This window comes from Phoca vitulina, unplaced genomic scaffold (assembly GCF_004348235.1).
Source record: "Phoca vitulina isolate PV1807 unplaced genomic scaffold, GSC_HSeal_1.0 scaffold18, whole genome shotgun sequence".
NCBI lineage: Eukaryota > Metazoa > Chordata > Mammalia > Carnivora > Phocidae > Phoca > Phoca vitulina.
Genome location: NW_022589721.1, coordinates 1759094 through 1767836, shown reverse-complemented (window position 1 = coordinate 1767836; position 8743 = coordinate 1759094). Strand labels below are relative to the sequence as shown.

At 47.9% G+C, this 8743-nt stretch overlaps 1 protein-coding gene across 2 annotated transcripts in view; it reads right to left on the bottom strand.

The window, feature by feature from the left end:
• Positions 1-867: 867 nt before the first annotated feature.
• Positions 868-8743, bottom strand: part of BAALC (BAALC binder of MAP3K1 and KLF4) — an 84180-nt gene continuing 76304 nt past the window's right edge. Inside the window, exon 4 of one of the 2 annotated variants that reach the window (XR_004300815.1) lies at positions 868-2263. The gene's annotated coding sequence lies outside the window, so the exon portion shown is untranslated. The other variant, XR_004300814.1, reaches the window with a different exon arrangement.

Sequence of the window (8743 nt, the reverse complement as noted above, 5' to 3'; positions counted from 1 at the left end):
GTAGGGATCATCTTTATTTCCTCACTTGTTCTCTGTCTCGATTCTAAGCCAAAGAGCAAGTTCTGTGGCTCAACCTCTAAAATGTATCCCAAATCCATCTACTTCTCCAAATAGCAGCCAGAGGACCTTGTAAAAATAAAACTCCAACTCCTTGCCACGGCTCGTGAGGCCCTCCTGATCCGGCCTCTGCCTTGCTATCCCACCCGACCCCCGCCCCTCGCCCCGCTCTCCCTTGGCTCCAGCCACACTGGCCTTGCCCAGTCCCCAGCTGCACTCAGAGCCCTTGCACTTGCTTGTCACTTCGCCCGGACTCTTCTCTGCCCAGATGGCAGCATTGTGCAGCAGGTTCCCTCTAGTCACTCAGCTCTCGGCTCAACTGTCCCCTTGGCAGAGGCCAGCTCTGACCACCCACCCTGTGCCAGGCCAGATGCTGTCCAGGGGGAGCCAGAGCTGGGCCTGAGTCACGTGGACTCCTGCCCAGACGGACAGCGTGGGGGGATGGGCTTCAACAGAGTGAGACTATATGGAGTGGATCCCCAGAACCGAGGCAGAGCGGGATCAACAGCCACAGGGCCCCAGCCCAGGAGGTGCGCTTGGAGGGGTCCAGCAAGGCAGTTTATGAGAACACAGAAATGCCCAGAAAACAAAACAAAACAAAAACACCAAAGCAGCAAAAATAAGAGCTTTAAGTATTACAAGAACTTGAGAGCTGGAAGCAAACCTTTTTTTTTTTTTTTAAAGATTTATTTATTTATTTGAGAGAGAGGGAGAGAAAGAGAGAGAGAGAGAAACTCGAAGCAGGCGCGGAGCCTGACACGGGGCTCGATCTCACAACCCTGAGATCAGAGCCTGAGCCAAAACCAAGAGTCAGATGCTTCAACCGACTGCACCACCTGGATGCCCCTGAAAGCAAACTTCAAACTGTGAAATGAGAACTCTCCATTCCCTTCCCCCTCATCCTTTGGCAGACTCCGGAATGGAGGAGAGAGGAGGTGAGCAAATAAGGGGCAGGAGCTGACCTGGACTTCTGCCCCGTGGCCGGTCAGCCACTTCCTCCAGGCCCTCCCTGCGGCCGCCAGCCCAGCGGGGCAGAGAGCTTACCTTTGAGTGAAGATCCACATCACTGTTGGTAACTTCCCTGGGACTTGCTATTCTGATTTCTGAATGGACATCACGTTTGTGACTCCCAGTGACTAGCTGGCTTTCTGATATCTAAGAGTGCCCAGAAAAGTCTCAGGGCTGCTGTAGGTGCCAAGGAAAAACCTTCCCTTTTAGGATACACTTTTAAGAGACAGAGAAAAATAAAGCCACATTGGGATCCCAGCCCACGAGCTGTGCTGCCGCACGGCGAGTAGCCCAGCCTGGAGCCAAGCCGGGGTCTGTCCTTATTCCAGGCCTTTGGCCCGAGGCTGTAAGAATGGAGTCAAGGCTACAGCAGTAAATGTAGGGTTACCAGAGTCTCTCTCCTCCACTCGGTCTTCTTTGTCCAGAGGCTTTTCTGCGTCTCACAAATTAGCCTTGATTTTACTCAAGAATTAGGTGAATTGCCACTATTCTTTGTCTTTCAGGGATGTCAAATAAATCTGTTCTAGAAGGATCTTTAAAAGAATTTAATTTTCTATGTCCACGTAAGTGATCTTTTTGAATATACGTATTTACTTGGGTCTTTCCTGGGTCTGACAGCCAGGAAGGAAGCTAAGAGGCCTTAAACAGATGAGGAGAATCCAATGAGCTTACCCTGGGCCTGCAGGGCACATCACCAGCTTTGGCACACGGGCTGGAGCTGAGCATTCTCCCTTCCCAGAGAACAGCTTTGCATCTTTGATGCCAGGTTCCAGACATTTTATTGGTGCAAAACAAATATGTGAAAATCCCCAATCCACTGCCAGACAGCTCCTCACTAGGGACTCCTTTACATCTAAAATCATGTCTCACTTGCTAGTTACCAGTTTAACTCCAGAGAGCTTGCAAATGGAAGCTCAGACACCTTTAAAGGGAAACACCAACCCCTTACAGCCTAAAGCCAAGGAAGCAAGTTTTCTTCTGCATTATTCGGAGTCAGTTTTTCTGCCCAGAGCCAAGGACATGTTCCTTAGACGATCTCTTGAGGGTGGCTGCTCTCCTCATCCCATGGTGCCCAAGGTACATTTTGTATTGAATAATGACCAAGAAAGAATTCACTGAAAATTTAAGTAAACAGGCATTTATGTGGGCAATTAGAATTGCAATTCAGGAGGCACAGCTTCAGGTGGAAACTTGACTCCTGTTCCAAGGAAGACAAAGAGGAGGCAGAGTTAGAAAGACAGAGGTCATGCGTGCAGTTCTCATTTAGATCCTCTGTGCAGAACAGGGACTGAAGCTATGGTGTGGGATTGGTTGGGTTAATACGAAAATGAGGGAATGAAACTTGTCAAATCACGTGGGCTCTTTTCAAAGTGAGGAATGCGAATGAGTCAGGTGTCATGGTGAGGAGGGAGTTAGGTCCTTGCCAAGGGCTTGCAGCTGACAAAAAGTTCATAGTTTCTCTGATGAGGACGTCCATAAATTCTTCCTCCCTTATGGCCTCCCAACCCAATTTCAAAGAGATTTTTCTCAGCTATGCTTGCTAGCTCCATTTTGAAATCTCCTTTATAATAAGAAGTGCCTATCTTGAAAAAAGGTACATTTGTGGTGAATTGGAGGATACAACGTGCTCAAATAAGGGCCCAGCTCTCTGGTACATTTACCCTTGAGCTGAGTTTTATATGCCAGGCCTTGCCCATGTCCTGGAATTTCAGGGCTGTAGCACAGTTCAACAGTAATTGATAACCCTGTGTTTATCTTCATATGCTGGGCAGCGTGCTAAGGGCTTCACAGACAGAGGCTTACTAAATGCCCCCGCTACCTTGGGCTACCAATTAGCCTCATTTTATGAATGTGCAGACCAGAGCATAAAGAAGTTAAATGACTTGCCTGAGGTCACAAAGCTAGTAAGTGGTGAAACTGGGATTCAAACCCAGGGATTCGGATTTAAGATCCCCTCACGGCATTTTGGAGACACTAATTCTGTCTGTGATCAGCTCAGCCAGTAGTTCTCAGCCCTGGCTGTGCATGAGAACCCTCTAGGGAATTTTGAAACCTCTTCCCGTGCAGATTTGCACCCCAGACAAATTAAACCAGAATCTCTGGGGTGGGACCCAGGCATAAATTGTTTTCGAAAGCTCCCCAGGTGATTCCACTGTGCAGCCATATTGCAAACCATCCATGCCAAGCGATCCTAATTCTTTCCACCTGCTAAGTATTTTTTTTTAACGAGGAAAAAATTCGATTCCATTTTGTTCCTTTCCAGAAGCGGTGGCTGGGAGGTCTCCATGGCCCGGTGCTACCATCTGCACGCTACCTTTCTCCTTGACGACCCAGCTGTCTCAGGCCATCACTTCCCTATTCTGGAACAAAAAGGAAGGAGTGAACACTATGGTAGATCTATAATACTCAGGTTTGCAATACGTTTTAGAAAGATCCCCCAAATGTATTAGTGTTACCTTCAAAGGAATTTTAATATTATAACACAATTCAAAAGACGGCCACTGCCTTTGTTGCTGTTAAGAAAAAAAAGAGAGAAAAGTTGAGAACAAACGAGGGTGAGATTTCACAGATTCGTATGTAGGGTGCAATCATCGATCCGGCGTTAGCGCTGGCGGCTTGGAAGTGCTGAGACACGGACGCTATAAATGGGGCTGCGAAGTCACTCGCCATCCACCGGGACAGGAGGGAAATTCACATTCATGGTGCAATGGACCGAGCACGGGGTTTCACAGGCAGGCATGTCCCAGCTCCCCGTTTGCGGGCGGTGGCCTCCTGCCTTCCAGTCTTGGTTTCTTCATCTGTGACGGGGGCCGGCGAGGCTCACCTGGCAGGACTGCTTTACTGACTAGAGAGAAGAGCGTGTGTGCGAGGAACCCGGCTCTGTGCCTGGCGCGGGGCCATAATTATTATAAGGTGACCGACACCCTGTGACCTACATTTGTTGTCTCACTGAACCCTCACAACAGACCCTCAAAAGATGCTATTATTTCCGCTGAAGGGAAGTGAGCCTCTGAGAGGCTCCACAATTTGCAACGCCTCCCCCCGGGCGCACAGGTGGAAAATGCCACGTTAGGATTTGTCTCCTGCACCTGAGGCCTGTGCTCTGTTTTTCCTGGCCGGCTGGCTGCCAGCCCCTATTTCACGGTCCATCCCATGGCTGATGTAGCTATTAGAACAGAAGGACATAGTCTCTCTGGAGAATGAATGAAATAAAAAGGCAAACAAAAATTTTGGGCTCTCTCCCTGGCACATGGCCATGTTATGGAGAAGGATCAGAAAGGGCAATATTAGTCACCCCTTTTTCTTTTTTTTTAAGGTTTTTTTATTTATTCATTTGAGACACAGAGATACAGAGAGAGAGAGAGAGAATATGAGCAGGGGGAGAAGCAGGCCCCCTGCCGAGCAGGAAGCCCGATGTGGGGCTCGATCCCAGGACCCTGGGATCATGACCCGAGCCGAAGGCAGACGCTTAACCAACTGAGCCACCCAGGCGCCCCACCCCTTTTTCTTTTAAAGTGGAGTTCCACCTGGAGAAGGCCTAGCTAAGAAACTAAAACTGCAAAGCTCGGGCTGACAATAACACAGACATGCTCTCTGCTGGGTTAAAAAACCTGGGTGATCCGTTGTCTGATTGTGTCAGGATCTTCTAATAGGTCCCATATTCTTACGAGAATTAAGAATACACTCCAAAAAAAAAAAAAAATACACTCCTTCTGATGCTAGTTTCTATGGTCTTCCCTGCGGGGTGGCTTGCGGGAACAATCCAAGGTAATCGAAGGAGACATAAAGTGCTGAAATAGTTTAGGAGCTCACTGCCAGAGAAACGGGGAAGGATAGCCCAGCTGTGTGAACCACTAACAACAACAAAATGTCTCTCACCCTGTCGTACCCTGTCTTACCAAGAACCATGTTGAACTTTGGAATCTTAGCAATCTTTGGATTCTTAGGAATAGCCCTGATTCCTTCCTTCTTTCCACCTCCTACACCCATTCCATCAGCAAATCTTAATGTTTCTATTTCCAAAATAGAAACTTCTATCCATCTACCCTCTTCCTTGCCACTAACATCCCTCCCCAGGGCCACTGTGGGAGTCTCCTAAATTGTCTCCTGCTTGCATTCCTGCCTCCTTCCAGTCCATTCTTCTGTTAATAGTCTTGTATTTATTTATTTAGTAAAAGATTTACTTATTTGAGAGAGAACATGTGCACGTGTGCACGTGGGGGAAGGGACAGACTCTTCAAGCAGACTCCCCGCTGAGCACAGAGGGCCCCCCCCCCCACTCCGCTGTCTGTCCAACAACCCATGATGAGATCACAACCTGAGCCGAAACCAAGAGCCTGACGCCCAAACGACTGGGCTACCCAGGTGCCCCTCCTGTTAATGTTCTTTTAGCAGTTATCACCATCTTAAATTATCATGATGATTTATTTCTTTTCGTCTGTTTTTATTGTGTTTCCTTCACTGGAATGCCAGCTTGATGAGGGCAGGGGGCCAGGTCTGTTTTATTCTTCACTCACATTGAAGCTTCGTGATAAATACACATGGAGTAAATGAAAGTGTGAGTGAATACATAACTTTAAATATTAAGTCACGTTTGGGTTTTTTTTTTTAAGATTTTATTTATTTGACAGAGAGAGAGAGCGAGCACAGGCAGGGGGAGCTGCAGAGGGAGAGGGAGAAGCAGGCTTCCTGCTGAGGGAGCCCGATGTGGGGCTCGATCCCAGGACCCTTGGATCATGACCTGAGCCAAAGGCAGACACTCAACCAACTGAGCCACCCAGGTGCCTCTTGAGTCACGTTTGTAATTTGCCTGCCCAGAAAATTCTTATGAGAATGGCTTCCCAGACTGCTGGGATGGGGAAAAGGACCTCCTATATTTTGATGACTCCTGAAAAGAACACGTTGGGAACACAATTTGGGGCAGGGGTTGCAAATGCCAATGTCTCAGGGCTCAGGCAGGTAACACCAATCTGGAAGCTGCTGTGTGTAAGCCACAATGAGTGGTGGGGGCCATGACAATCTAGAGACCTTGTAACTTAGCTAATGCACCCTTATCAGCTGCAGCCAACTGTAGCCGAGTGGCAGTAAGAGACCAGAGGTGTAAGATCTCCCAAATTTTCAAAAGAAGACGGAAAGTTTGTATATCAACTAGAATTGGGTTTGGCTGTGAGTAGTGACATGAAACAGTAGCTTAAATGAGGTAGAAGTATATTTCTCTCTCACAAAAAGAGGTCTGGGGTGTGCAATCCATGGAGACTCAGTGGAACGAGGAACCTAGGCTTCTTCTAATTTATTGCTCAGCTCAGCATGGCTTCCATTCTCAAGGTCACCTCATGACCCAGCAGACTGCTGTGGCTCCAGCCATTACCTCTTCATTCCAGGAAGCAGGAAGGAAAAGGAGAAAAGAAAGGAGACTTCCTGGAGGCTTCCATGCCCCACTATTATTTTTCATTGGCCGGAACTAAATCATATAGCTACTCCTAGCTGCAAAGGAGGCTGAAAAATATAATCTTTTTTCTAAGTGGATATGGGCCCAGCTAAGGAAGAACGGGAGGATGGATATTGGAGTTCTAAACTAGAAGTCCCTGCCAGAGCTGGCTTTTTCTGTGAAATTCTCGGGTTTTAACACCATGACAGACAAACAGCATGTCTGTCATCTGGTCCAGCAGAGATGCTGCTGGTTTGTGACCCTGCTTGGGGGAGCAAACATGGATGGGATACATTTCTGTGGCAGGTGGGGTAGCCGGCGAGTGGGGCTGGTGAGGGTCATTAGCAGGTGAAGGTTAACAGGGAGTCCAGGGCGCCTGGGTGGCTCAGTTGGTTAAGCGACTGCCTTCGGCTCAGGTCATGATCCTGGAGTCCCGGGATCGAGTCCCGCATCGGGCTCCCTGCTTGGCAGGGAGTCTGCTTCTCCCTCTGACCCTCCTCCTTCTCATGCTCTCTGTCTCTCATTCTCTCTCTCTCTCAAATAAATAAATAAAATCTAAAAAAAAAAAAAAAAAAAACAAAAAACAGGGAGTCCAAACAGGAGTATGTTCAGGTAACCTGGGGTAGCGGGGAGCACTGTGGAGGTGATGGCGGGACAGGGCGAGGAGGTACAGTCCTTGGCCTGTGCACCCAAGGAGCGCTTGGGGCCTGGGCAGATCGGGGAGGTTCCTGGTGGCCCCTGTTCCTCTCAGCTTGAAGTCTTAGCAGCTCTTCTGACAGGTGCGATGTCAAGCTCCTCTAAATCGTGAGGTCTCTCCTCTTTCTGACCTTCACCAAAGATGCCCTCTTGAGCTAGGTCAGGGTCACCCTCTCTGGAGGGATAAGGAAGCCTGGGCCAGACCCAAACTCCCCAAGCTCCCCAGCCCTTCTCAGTCACTGCTGTCACCCTCTCAGACTGGGGCTCAGCTTCCTCTCAGACCTTGTGAAATGGCTCAGCCTCCCAGCCACATTAGACCTTCTTGTCAGGAAAGGCACCACGCTATACATCGGAAAAATCCCAGGATTTGCAGGCAGACTTCTCTCCCTTGAGTCTCTGCTCCATCGCTTACTAGTTAAGTGACTATAAATACTTTTGTAACTGTCAATTGGAGAATAGTGGTCTCCTTACCTACTTCATAAGGCTTTTTGAAGGGTTCACAGAGATCACTTATATAAAAGACATCTCTATCAAAGAAAAAAATCTAAACAGCCCTAAATATAAATTTAAGGTTCCAGTAAAGACTCTCTGTATTGTCCATATGGGCTTGAAACTGATGACTTTATCGACACAAACTTCACGATAGAAAGTGATGGTAATAGGATTGTGAGAATCAGTTCTTGTATCACACACACATGAAAAAATTGCCAGATGAATTTCCAGTAGCATGGTTTAACTTCTGATCACTATCTTTGTGAAATCCAGATTGTTCCAGGGAGAGGCAGATCATATATGCCCTTCATTCCCTTCTCCCCCAGAAGCGAGACCTTGTTTCTACATGAAACAGACGCTCTCTCGAGTTAAATCCAAACAGCGTGCAGCAGTGAGGCAAAAACAAGGATGTGAAGAGAAACTGGTGTTGTCCATGACTGATAGCACACGGGGCGGGGGGTGGGGGGGCAGGAACACCCCACACAGAAACACGACGCATGTGCCCTGGGAGAACGAGCCCTTGAACTTGCAGGACCATTGCCAACCTTTGGCAGTTGGGGGCTCCTGAGTAATGCCGGTGGGGCCATAGAAGTCACAGGTTTTGCTTTTATTTTATCATTATTTTTTCATTTTCAAAACATGAAGTCCCCTAAAAGCCCTTTCTCAAAGAACCTCAAAATGATGGAGGTTTGGGAAAACTAGTTTTGTGCAGGATAAAGGCTTGTGCAGTGATTAGGAGAACGCCCAGATCCAGGGTTTAAGAGAGAAACCTATTCTGAATGTAAAAGTGAGTGCCACTGCAGAACAATTCACAACATACCCTATACCTTAGGGTTGAATGTAGTCACCTAGTTATTAAGTCCACTGTTAGAGTCAGGATATACAAGTGTGACCGGCCAGACTCCAAATCTCTCAACATCTGCAAGGTGCCTGGTGCAGGGTTGGTATTTAATGTTAAATGGATAAATACACAGTCTACGGAAGGAAGGAAGGAAGGAAGGAGGGAAGGAAGGAAGGAAGGAAGGAAGGAAGGAAGGAAGGAAGGAAGGAAGGAAGGAAGGA